Below are 13,734 nucleotides of genomic sequence, written 5' to 3'. Positions count from 1 at the left end.
CTTTCTTTCTTTCTTTCTTTCTTTCTTTCTTTCTTTCTTTCTTTCTTCTTTCTTTCTTTCTTTCTTTCTTTCTTTCTTCCTTCTTTTTTCTCATTTTCTTCTTTCTTTTTTCTCCTTTCTTCTTTCCTTCTTTCTTCTTTTTTCTCAATTTCTACTTTCTTTCTTTCTTCTTTCCCTTCCCTCTGTCCACATAGGGTATCACACCCTTACCTGCAGGTGCTCTTCCCAAAGGGAATGTAAATTTTAATCTCTGAAACTTTTTCCCCCTTTTTCTGAATGGGCATTGCCTCAGGCAAGCTGAAACCTGTTAAAGAACTTAGCTTGAAAAGGCCAAGGTCCCCCCTGCATCCTGGGCCATCTCCAGTCCTCTTGATCCATATCTGGCCCCTGGACCCAGATGGTTCTGGAGGACAAAGTGAGGCTGGTGACTTTGCACAGCTGTCCCTCTCTTAAATCCAACCCACTTTCGTGTCATGGCATCACCTCCCTGATGCCCTGATCCTCTTTGAGAACGAAGGGCAAACAGCAACAAGCAAACTTTAAATTTCATGAGGTACTTTCTTCACAACACCCCCAGGAGGCAGGTAATGAATGCGGAGGAGCCTGGGGGTTGGCCCTGGTCTAACCAGATCTTTTACCTCTGAACCATTGCCTTTCCCACAAAGGAGAAACACACAACATCACAGCACAGAGAGCTCCCGGGTGGAGAGAGGAGGAAGGGATTGATCCTTCTTTCAACTTGGAAGGGGGAGGAATTTCTTAAGGAAGACAAGTTCAATCTGTAGCCACGGGAGTCAGAATGGTAGGCGGACAGTTTCCCAGACCAAGAGGCAGGGACATTTGGTTGGAAAGAGTGTTGGGGTGTTAGAGAAAACTCGTCACTGGGAGCCAGTAGACCTGTGCTCAAGTCTGTACCCTCACACTAACTAACTGTGTGGTCATGAACAGGTTACTTAATTGGAGCATAGCGTTTTGAACATAGGAGAGGTTTATTAGATGTTGAATTGAATTGAACTGAGTCAGATGACAAGCTCTTCCCTGCCCTCCACATAGGGCCGTGGTCACACACAAATGATCTCATGTGTGGGACAAAGCTTTGGGGGAAAAGTGTAAAGCACTGAAAAATCTAATGTGTTATTATTGTTGTTACAGCCCCAAAGGGCAGGGGCCTCTAAGGACTGAGACCGTGGGATCTCAAAGACCTTCAGAGGGCTCGTTGTGAATCCCAGGACCCACCATATGGGTCTGTCAATGTAGGCTCACAGATTCACAGTCTCAAAATGGGCCAAGGACCGTTGAGTTTGACCCATAACTAAACAAGCCACTTCATCAAAGCTGATAAAGGGCCATTTAGCTTCCGCCTAAAGACTTCCAGCGACGGGAAGCCGTTCCACTTTGGTACATCTCTCAATCCTAGGAAGTTCTTCCCTCTATTGGGCCAAAATCTGATTCTTTGCTGTTCCCCTTACTTATGGTTCTGCCCTCTGGGCTGAGCAGAGAAAGGTTGTTCCCTTTTCCCTAGGCCAGTCCTTCACATACTTAAAGATAGCTATCATGTTCTCCTCCCAGTCCTTTCTTTGCCAGGTTAAATCTTGCCAGCTCTTCTAGCCAATCCTCCTTTGGCATGAGCTGAGGGGTCTCCACCACCCCTGTCTCCCTCCTCTGGACAATCACCAGCTTTTTCATGGCTTTCCCAAGTTGTGGGGTCCCCCACTGAGCACGATGCTCCCAATGAGTTCTGCCAAGGACAGAGGATGGCCTGACCCTCACTTCCCAAGCCCTGGATGCTGTTTAACCCTTAACAGGACTAAGACAGAGTTTGTTTTTCCACCAGCCTCACTTCCCCACTGATCCATATTGATCTGGCCTGTTAGTAACCCCCTCCCTATCTTTTTCACCACAGCCTGCTCTCTACGGAGCTTTCACCCCGGGAAGGATTAAACAAAGAAGGGGTACACTTGTGGACTCACCCAGTGTTGATCCTAGAAGGAGAACAAGCTGGGTGTCTCTGACTCAAGGACAAGAAAGCACCAGTAGGTTTTGATTGTTAATTTTTGGGGGGAGGGAAAGTCTTAATCTCCCAATGTCCACTTGTCCTCTTGCCTCCTTTCCCTTTTAGGGCAGGACGGAGAAAACAGATGTTGGTAATGGCGGCTGAGCTACCTGCGTTCTTGCTGGTAAGGAGGCTCATACTCATGCTATTTCCCCAGGTAAGACTTTTTAGAAACTGAACATAGGTCCCAGAGGTGCAGAAACCAAAGAAAAACTCCAGCACACCCTCTGGTTGGCTCCCTGGCTCTCCCTGTGAAAGAAATCAAAAGGCCAGCTCTGGGGTCCAGGTGCAGCCACATCTTTCCCAGGCTTCCTCTCACGACTAGGAACAGCCAGGACCAATAAATACCTCAACTTTGGGGCTGCCTGGGGAGGTCTCCGACTGGAAATGAGCACGTTGGCGGGCCTGGCCCCAGCCTTGGGCCGGCAGAGATGAAAGATTAGCTGTACCAATGGACCCAAGACTTATGAGCACCCAGGGAGGAAGTGGGCCAGCCAGGAGCAGGGTTTCCCCTGTCTCGATGCTGCTAATGAAACACTCAGAAACCAGAAACCGAAGCTGGAGACTGGAGAGCCATGTCATGGTGTGGGGGGAAGGGGAGGAAAGGGCTGCATGAAAGGCTCTGGGTAAGTCAGTCCCTTCAGGTCCTCCCTGAGAGCGACCTGCACGTCTCCACATGTGAGCAAACAGTGACATGACGAGAATGCCTCCACTCTCTAGAAAAAATAGAAAACTAAGGAATTTTGGGGGTATGGTAGATGAGTCCAGAGACCACTCCCTCAATCGATTATAGTAAGCTAAGGAAGGGTCTCTTGAAGTAGATACAAATGCAGAAAGGGGGCTTCCTGATGGAATGACACAGAACAATCTCAGTTACAGCTGATGCCGCAATGAGGCTGATAATATCACCCCTTATCAACTCATCAAAAAAGATGAGAATGAAATCACATGACAAGCATGTGTCTTGGAACATTAAATCTAAAATATCAAAAATGGGACTAGGTGTAGTGGCCTAAAATCCTAGCTACTGGGGGAGGTGAAATTGAGGAGATTTATTGAGTTTGAGAGATCTGACTCACACTGGCCTAAGCTGAACAGGGAGCCACCAAAGTTCTGAACCAATGTGATAAGCCCCCAAAAGCACTGACCACCAGGCTACCTCAGGAGGAGGAACCATCACAAATTCAAACAAAACAGGTCAAAACTTCCATCCCAATGAGCAGGGGGATCAGGTCTGTGAATAGATGTACCTTTCCGCCTGAGCAAGATAGAGAGACCCTGGCTCAAAAGCAAGCAAATAAAGAAGTATAGAGATAGTAATAAGAAGAAGAGGACAGTAACTTGTCCCAGACCATTTCTACCCAGATCATTTTGCCTGTTGTCTCATCTGAGTTTCTCAAATGAGAGTGCAAAGAATTATTGCTCTTATTTTACAGATGAGGAAATTGGGGCTTGGGAAAGTCAAGCAACTTGACCCTAAACCCCTTGAATTCTGTGGTTTGGAATTTGTGCCCCAGTCTAGAAACTAGTCAGTCATATTCATGAAAGGGAAAGTGAGACAGAGAGGAGTAAGAGAGTCATTTCAGATAAAATGACTTGAAGTCCAAGCCTGGGAAAGAAGATGGTGGATGGTGGGTGGAAAGGCAAATGTAATTTAGACAACAGACTGGCAAAGAAAACCTATGCTTGGAGAGGCGCCGTTTTACTTTTTGGCTAATACAAGTTCTGACTCAGCCTTTGAAAAGAGAAACTTAGAAACAAGCAGTCTCTTGGCCAGGGAACATGCATATATGAGGTGCCTCCTCTGTGCCCAGCACTGTGCTAAACACTGACGGTACAAAGAAAGGGGAAAAAATCAGTCCCTGCTTTCAAGAAGTAGCTCGTCTAATGGGGTAGACAACATGCAGACAACTATGTACAAAAAAGCTATAAACAGGCTTGATTGGTGGCAATCTCCAGGGAAGGCACCATGAAGGAAGTGGTGAGGGGATACGTCCCCGGCCTGGAGCCAGGAAATCCTAAGTTCAAATTCAGCCTCAGACACTTACTAGCTATATGATCCTGCACAAGTCACTTAACTTCTGTTTGCTTCAGTTTCTTCATCTATAAAATGTAGATAATAACAGCACCTACCACCCAGGGCGGTTGTGAGGATTGAATGAGATAATCATTTGTAAATAGCTTAGCATAATGCCTGGCACATAGTAAGCACTATACAAATATTAGTTATTATTATTAATCAATCATTCAATATTTATTAAGCATCTGCTATGGACCAGGCACCATGCTAAGCACTGGGGATACAGAAAGAGGCAAAAGACTGTCCCTGCCCTCAAAGAATTCACCATCCGATGGAGGAGACAGCATTCAAACAAAATATATGAAAAGCAAGCTACAGACAAGATTTATACAAGATAAATTTGTACAAGATAAATAGGAAATAATGACCGAAGGGAAAGCACTGGCATTGAGGGTAGTTGGGAAAGGCTTCCTGTGGAAGATGAGATTTTAGCCAGGACTTAAAGGAAGCCAGACAGATCCATAATGTGAATGGAGGGGGGAGTGCATTCCAGGCAAAGGAGACAGCCATGGAAAATGCCCAGAGCCAAGAGATGGACAGTCTTGTTCATGGAACAGCCAGGAGGCCAGGGTCACTGATGAAAGAGTAAATGTTTGGGAATGAGATGTAAGGAGACTGGGAAGGGCTTTGGGGGCTAGGTTAGGAAGGGCTTTGAATGCCAAGTAGAGCAGTTTGTATTTGCTCCTGGAGGTGATAGGGAGCCCCTGGAGTTTATTGAGTAGGTGGGTGACAAGGGCTTGAGGAAACTCATTAAATTTGAGATAATCAACAGAGGGAAGGCACTAGAAAATACTTTTCCCTTCCAAGAGGATATTCACTCTTCTATCAATGGAAACTGTAATGAACCTGGAAAGGCTTCTGGTGGAAGATTGGGTTTTAGCTGGGTCTTAAAGGAAACCACGGAAGCTAGGAGGCAGATGTGAGGAACTTGGCAACTGACTGGCCATGGGGAGTGAGGGAGAATGAAGAGCAAGAATGACACCAAGGTTGTGAGCCCAAAGGACTGGGAGGCTGGTGATGGCCTCAATGAGAAGAGCTGAGGGTTTGGGGGCTTAGTACGAGTTCTCTTGGCCCCCTGGAACCAGGAGCCAAGGGCAGAAGCTGCCGAGAGATGAATGTACAGATTTCATTCAAGGAATGACTTCCTTTCCTTGGGAAAGTTGTCCCAAAGGCTTCCTTGGGAGGGAAGGGGCTGCCCTCATGAAGGCCTTCAGGCAGAGTTTAGATGACCACCGGTAGGGGCCATTGTGCGAGGGGGCTTTGTTCGGGCGTTGGTGGTGACTTTCTCGGCCCTCCCAGCTCTGAAATTCGGAGAGTCCGTAAGTCTGGGATTTTTAGCCAAGTTCTAAAGGGCCTTTTTTGGTTGAACAAAAGACAGACAACCCCCGAGCCTGAGGGGTGGGGAGCTCTTCCCAACCAGAGCCAGAGAAGTGATGATGCTCCCGAGTGAGTGCTGAAAGGCCTGCGTGTGAGATCTGTTAACGCCCAGCCGGGGCTGAGCACACCCATCAGAGCCGGAGGAATTCAGATAAAGCCTGGATGCCCAGAGCAGACAGGCCTCCGGGCATCGGCAGGGTTTTTTGCCGTTCCCTCCAGTGGGACATCTTCCCAAACCCCGAGGGGGTTCCCATGATCCATTGTCAGCGAGGGTTCATCGACCTCTCGGTGACATCACCTGGCGAAACTAACTGGAGGAGGGAGGTTTCACAATACCCCAGAGGCATCTGCCAAACATGAGGCATAGCCCATCTCCATAGAGACACAGGACAACAAACACTTCTTACGCACAATAAGTGCGCAGGTCATGTACTCCTACTAGGGGAGAGGCAAAGTTTGGAGAAGGTGTCCCTGCCCTCAAGGAGCTCACGGTCTAGGAGATGAAATACAAACACAGGTGACTAATATACAACCCACGGTCAGAGATCGAGAGCTGGAAGGGACCTTGACATCCAATGCCCTCATTTTACAGATGGGGAAACTGAGGCCACGGGCAGTGTGAAGTCACTTGGTCAAAGTCACACCAGCAGCACAGGCAGGTCTTTGAATGCAAACTGAGCTCCTCTGACCCCACATTCAATGGTTGTTGCATAAGAAATGCAAAACTTGACCTTGTGTTGACTGAGAGCTGGAAGGGAGAGGTAACACTGGCATCGTTTTGTCTCCCTTGAGTTTCACGATGTCCCTAGAAGAAAGGTTGTACAGATACTATTGTAATAATATTACTTCCCCACTTTACAGGTGGTAGAAGTGAGGCCCCAAGACCTGCCCAGGATCACACTTTGGGTAAGCACCTAATACAATGTAAACTACTTGAGGGCAGATGGTGTCTTTTGCTTCTTTTTGACTCCCGAACTCTCTGTACAATGCCTGGAACATAGTAGTTGCTTAAGAAATGTTTACTGACTGACTGACTGACTGACTGTTTAAAGTACCGGAGATCAGATTGGAACTGAGATCTTCCTGAATCTAGATACCCTAGCCCCGCCTCTTAGGGAAGGTTGACCAGGGAACGTGCATCTGAATTTTAAAAAAATATATATTTTCTCTGTAACTAAGTAAAGGCTTAATTTCAAATTCAAATTGGCCCACAGCCCCCGAGTGATTCATGTCTTTTTTCCCTGGACCAGCCTAGCTAAAGTCAAAGAAATTCATCACCAGGTGGGAACCCAGGGGAGGTAATGCTTTTTGGCCTTAACCTCTCTAGAAAACGATCTGTCAATGCAACGGCTAGGAGTTCTCGGGTTTCTGAAAGGAGTAAGTACCTAAATGGAGGAGTGACAGATCCTAGGGGCTTTGAAGAAACACTTAATTGAACTTCAGTGAATCTGAGCTGATTGAAAATTTCTTCAATGAGATCAAAAGCAAAATGACTTCAAAAAGTGCTTCTGGTTTGGATCTGGAAACCACAATTTTGTGCAAAAGGAAACACTTGGAATTGGCATCTGAGATCCTGCTTGTACAGAGACCAGTGAAATCAGTGTGTCACGGATATACTTGAGGTGCTTTGGATATACAAAAACTTGAAAAATTTCAGGGGCAGCTAGGTGGCAGAGTGGATAGAGCACTGGCCCTGAGTCAGGAGGACCTGAGTTCAAATGTGACCTCAGACCAAACACTTGACACTTACTAGCTGTGTGACCCTGGGCAAGTCACTTAACCCCAATTGCCTTAAAAAAAATCTCAAAAAAATATTTCAGTAATAAGAATGATTGACCATTATATCGTGCTTGGCAAAGCACTCTATATACATCATTTTATGAGCCTCCTAACAATACCAGGTGAGTTCCATTGATTATTTAATATGTGAATTCATTTGATATTTAATATGTTCATCCATAGCATTAATATGTTATTCCCATTTTTCAGTTTGGGAAACTGAGGCTAAGAGTGGGTACAGTGATTTACCCAAGGAGTTCATCATACTCTAATGGGGGAGACAGCATTTAAATAACAATTAACATACCACATATAAACAGAAGAGATGGAAAGTAATCTAGAGGGACTAGGATCCAATGTGGATGGGGAAAGGCCTTCTGCAGAACATGGCATTTGGCTGATACTTGAAGGAAACCAGGAGGTGGAGATGAGTGGGTGAAATCTTCTACGCATGGGAGATGGCCAGTGAAAAACCATAGAGTGTCATGTGTGAGAAATAACAGAGATCATAGTAATTTAATCATAAAGTGCATCAATGGGGAAGAAGGTATAAAAAGACTGGAAAGGTAGTGTAGCACCAGGTTGAGATGGGCTTTCAATGCCAAACAGAGGAGTCCACATTTGCTGGAGGTGATAGGGAGCTATTTGGAGTTTGAGTGGGGGGTTGGGAAGAGGGTGACATAATGAGATCTGCATTTTTGGAAAATCATTTTGACAGCTAAGTAGGGGATGAAATGGAGAGAAGAGAGACTTGAGGCAGGGAGACAGATCAGAAGGCTGTTGCTAGTTCAGAAGGCTGGTTCAGGCAAGAAGTGAATTCTTGCACAAGGATGGTGGCTCTGTGGGTAAAGAGGACATATGTGAGAGATAGGAAGATTAAAAAGTGAAGATTTGACAATAGGTTGGATATGTGCAGGAAGTACAAGTGAGAAGTTGAGGCTGACATGGGAAGGTGTTGGAACCCTTAAAAGTAATAAGAAAGTGGAGGAAAGAAGAGAATTTGGGACAAAATATGAATTCTTCTTTGGACATATTTATTGTGAGATACCTATGGGACATACAATTAGAGATGTCCAAACTGTATCGTAGTGGATGATGTGAGAATGGAACTCAGGAGAGAAATTAGGAATGTAGAGAAGCTATGAAAGCTTGAAACTGCTCTCAGACTTTTGGAACATGCTGTCTAGACCTTGGAAGCATCTACATAGAGATGATAGTTGAAACCATGAGAACTGATGAGATTACCAAAGTGAGATAGTACAGAAGGAAAAGAGAAGAGGGCCTAAGGCAAAGCCTTAGGGGACACTCAGGGCTAGGAAGCATGATTTGGCTGAAGATCAAGCAAAGAAAACTGAGAAAGAGTGGTCAGATGGGTAAGAAGAGAACCAGGAAAGAAAAGAATGTCAAAAACCTAGAAAAGAGAGGCCATTCAGGAAGAGAGTGTCAAAGTCTACGGAGTGGTGAAGAGAGATGGGGACTGAGTAAAGGCCATTAGATGAGGCAATTAAATCAGTGATTCCAACCACAGACATTTATTAAGTGCCTACTATGTACCAGATGCTGTGTTACTGGGGATACAAAGAGACAAGCAAAAACAGCCTCTGTCTGCACAGAGCTTATTATATCCTATTGTAGGAGACAAAAAGTATAAAGTTACGGGGCAAGGAAGGGAGAATAACAGCTAGAAAATGAGGAAAGGTCTGACGTGGAAATTGGCTCAAGCTGATCTTGAAGGAATTTAGGGATTCCAAGAGGTAGAGGTGAGGACAAAGTACATTCCAGACATGGTGGAAAATCAATTCAAAGACCATGGAGGTGGAGATGGCATTCTGGTGATAGAAATCAGAACTATCAGAAAGTCAATTTCATTAGACCGTAGGGAATGTGAAGGGAGTGATATTTAAGACCAGGGGACCTCTAAGGCCACTTCTAGCTCTGAAATTTTGTGACTTGAATATAACCTACTGCCTCGCTGACTGTCTAGGAGCAAGAAGTGATTGGTGGTGTGTCCAGTCCACCAGAAGCAGCTGTTTGTCAAGGAAATGACTTGCCATAGTTTTGAGAAGAGATACGTCTTGCACGATGGCTAATCCAATTCCATCCTGACCTCATCTGGCCCCACTCTTGCCCATGTCTTGCCATCAATCCCCATCAGAGATCACCTTAACCCCAGGACATTCTGGCCATCGCAAGCCTCAGCCAGCCCTTCCCCCACCTCAATCCACTGAGATAAGTACCATGGACAGAGACCTGGTCACATCAACCTACTTTCCCTATTTAGTCTCCCCCGCTGCCCCCATAACTAGCAAATTCTTATTTCCTGCTACAGTAGTCCCTATGATTGAGAACCAGTGCAAACCAAGGTGAGAACGTTTTTCCAATGGACCCTTTCCTTCACCTTCATTTAGCCTAGCTTACAACTCTACCACTGGGCTGAAATTTCTCCCTCAAAGTTTCATGCAGGGACCTTTGAATTATTAATGATGATGCCCTCTTCCCATTCTCCATTCTGTTTGACCTCTCTTCAGCATTGACCACCTCCTTCCCCATGCTTTCTCTCTTATCTTTATTTCTGTGACATTAGTCCATCTTGGTTTTTTCTTACCTACCCAACCATGCCCTTGTCATCTTCTATGCTGATTCATCATCATTTCCTAATCCCCTAATCAGGGTTTTGCCTAAGGCTTTTTCCTAGGATTTCTTCTCTCTCCTAATGATCTTATCTCTTCTCATGGATTTAACAGTTACATCAAAGGTCTACATGGCCAGTCCTCCTCTCTAACTTCATACTGAGCATCACCACCTGGACGGCCCACTGGCACCTGAAACTCAGTGAGTCAAGAGTTGAACTCATACCTTTCCCCCTTAACTTTGCCTTCCCCCCAAAATTGTCTATTTTTACCAGTATTTTCAACACCACTGTCATTCCAGTTACCAAGGTCTGAAAACTGAGAGTCAACTTTGGATATGTGGGGTAAAGGAGAAGGAGCTCTCCATCCAATGCCAGGTGCTGCCACTTCTACTTGCACAACATCTTCTGTCACCCCCAGGGTTCTGAACCTCCTCATCTCTAACCTGGATTGCTGCAAAGGTTTCCCAACTGGTCTCCTTGCTTCCAGTCATCCCCTCTCCAACTAGTCTTCAAATAACTCAGAATAATCTTCCTAAGGCCTGACACTCAATAGCCTTCAAAGCTCCCAGTTATCTCCAGTATTAAGGAGAAAGCCCTCAGCCTGGCGTTTAATGCCCCCACAGTCCAACTCCAGGCTGCCTCCACAGATTTGTTTTACATTGGTCAATTTCATGCACTTGACTGACTCATGAATGGGACACGCCATTTCCTGCCTAGAATGCTCTCCTTCACCTCTGCTCCTCAGAACCCCATTCATCCTTCAAGACTCAGCTCAGGTCTTATATGAAGTTTCCCTGTTCCAGATGGACAATGATGTAAAGGAAATAACTTTGAGAGGTTTCATAACTGTCATCAACCCAGTGACCAATCATGATTTCATAGGACTGAGGGTAAGGTATGCCTATCACCTCTCTGGGAAGAGCAGAATGAGACATCCATTTCCAAATGCACCCAATGTGTTGATCTGTTTTGCTGTATGATAATGATATTTTATAAAGGAGGTCTTCCATCAAGCGGGCTGGGAGTGAGTTGATGGATATTGATAGAGATACAAAAAGAAAGATAGGAGCATTAATAAAACATGGCTGTTTCCATGGTGAGAGAGCACCATCTTTAGCTGGCCCCAGACCCACTATGCTATACTCTGGTCATCTTCCTGTCATGTTGCTCTCCACATCCCATTCCTCTTCTAGCTCTGAAAACATTCACTTCAAATCCACACCACAATCTCTGGGATGAATGTATCAGTCAATCACCTTATGGTTCCACTCGTTTCCCAGTGACACCAAGGCACCCCTATCCTGGTCACCGCCGTTCCTCTATATATGTTGTCGTCTCCTAGAATGTAAGCTCCCTGAGGGCAGGGGCCGATTTGCTCTTTTGTATTTGTATCATCACCACTCAACAAGACTGACACGTTGTTAGTATGTAATAATGTTTTTGTTTTATTCATTCATTTAAAAATACACTGAAGAAAATAAAACAAGCTCAGAAAAGGATCCAAGCAGGGAAATTTTATCAATATGACGTTACAGTTAATATGTATTTTTTAAATCACAGAAGTTCACTTTCACATACAACCATATTTTATCCTGCATTGTGAATTGAAGTATTCAGGCTTGTTGATGTTTGTTGAATTTCATAATTAAAATTAATTAGAAGAAAAGGCAATTATTAGAAAACATTTCCTACTATGGCAACAATTTCAAGCAAGCTATCACTCTAAAAAATGGGAAATGGTAAAAAGCAGAGTCTCACCACCTCCTCCTAAAGTTTAATTGAGACAAAGCAGCTGCCATAGCAAGAGAGCCCAAATGGCCCCTAAATATCCTCAGCCAGCAAATACTAGGTGCCAAAGAGATGGCAAGCGAAAGCAATACTGGCTTAGAATAGAAACTCGTTTGTGAAATTCTATGCCTGGTGGGAAGAGATGATCGTCTGAGCTGGCATCTACATAGTTACTGGATATTCATTATCTTGGAGGAGCCTTTCAGTGACAGCAACCCTGTAAGACTGCTACATGGGGATGAGATTGTTCCCATTCTACAGATAAGGAAACAGGCTTGGAAAAGAGAAGTGATTTATCCACAGTCACAGAGCCAGTAAATTTAGAGGCAGAATTTGAGCCCAGATCCTGAATCAAGTAGACCACTCAATGCATACACCACACTGTCACCAGATTTGTCAGACCATCTCTGTAGTATTACATTAGTTCTTGGAGCCATATTTTTTTGAGTATTTTATTTTTATTTTTCCCCAGTTACATGTAAAAACAATTTTCAACATTTGTTTTTAAAACTTTGAATTCCAAATTCTCTCCCTTCCTCCCTCCCCAACCCCCATTGAGAAGGCAAGCAGTTCGATATAGGTTATACATGTGTAGTCATGCAAAAAATATCCTTAAGAGTCAGATTGTGAAAGAAAACATAAACCAAAAAGCTCTAGAAAAATAAAGAAAGTAAAAAACAAGAGTCTGCTTCAATCTGTATTCAGACACCATCAGATCTTTCTGAGGATGGATGGCATTTTTCATCATAAGTCCTTCAGAGTTGTCTTGGATCATTGTATTGCTGAGAAGAGCTTAGTAATTCACATCTGATCATCACACAATATTGCTGTTACTTTGTACACAGTAGTACATTTCACTTTACATCAGCCAATGCAAATCTTTCCAGGTTTTTCTGAGGGCATCCTGCTCATTATTCCTTATAGTACAATAGTATTCCGTCATAATCACATAATCACAATTTGCTCAGCCATTCCCCAACTGATGAGCATCCCCTCAATTTCTAATTCTTTGCCTCCAGAAATGAGCTGCTATAAATATTTCTGTACATACAGGTCCTTTTCCTTTTTGGTTTTTTATCTCTTTTGGGATACAGACCTAGTAGTGGTATTGCTAGGTCAAAGGGTATGCATAGTTTTGTAGCCCTTTGGGCATAGTTCCAAGTTCATAGTTCACAAGTCCACCAAAAGCATATTAATGTCTCATTTTTCCCATATGGCCCCCCCTTTTTTTGTTTGGAGCCACATTTTGGAAAGGTCATTGATAAGTTGTGTATGATCCAGAGGATAGTGGCCAGTATGGTGAATGTCCTTAAAATCAGAGCACTGGTGGGAGCACCAGTGGAAGAACCTGGGGTGGCTTAGACCAGAGAATAGAAGGCTCTATGGAATGGGACAGTTGTCTTCCTGTATCTAAAGGGCTGTCTTTCCAAAGAGAGACTTGTTCTGGTTGGCCCCAGAGGGCAAGATCAGAAAGAACGACTGGAAGTTGTTGAGGTAGATTCAAATCCAATGTAAGGAAACTTTCCTAACAATTAGACCAATCCAAGGGTGGAATGTGTTGCCTTCCCCCACTGAAGACCTTCAAGGAAAGACTGGATAGCAACTTTGGGGGAATGTGCTGGGGGAGCAGAGGGAATTTTTGTTCAGGTCAGAATTGGACTAGATGCCTCTCAGGTCCATTTCACTTCCCAGGAAGAAAGGAAGGAAGGAAAGAGAAAAAGAAAGAAGGAAAAAGGAAAGGAAGACCCTAATGAGGGATGTATGGAATGATCTTACATTCTATCGGATAAGACACACATACATACGTACATACATACATACACATATGTGTATTTATACAGAAGAAATACAAAATAAAAAGTTAATTTAATTCAAAATAATTAGGCAGGGATGGTCCTAGCAGTTGTGTGAATCAGAAAAGGCAATGTGTAGAAAGTGGTGGTTGAGCTGCATCTTGGAGGACGTGCAAGATTCTCTGAGGAAGATGTGAAAAGGAAGAGCCCTCCAGGCATGGGAGCAGTCAGC

The sequence above is a fragment of the Vombatus ursinus genome, unplaced genomic scaffold (assembly GCF_900497805.2).
Source record: "Vombatus ursinus unplaced genomic scaffold, bare-nosed wombat genome assembly UNPS02011369.1, whole genome shotgun sequence".
NCBI lineage: Eukaryota > Metazoa > Chordata > Mammalia > Diprotodontia > Vombatidae > Vombatus > Vombatus ursinus.
The sequence above is the reverse complement of the archived record's forward strand: the minus strand, read 5'-3'. Positions refer to the sequence as shown.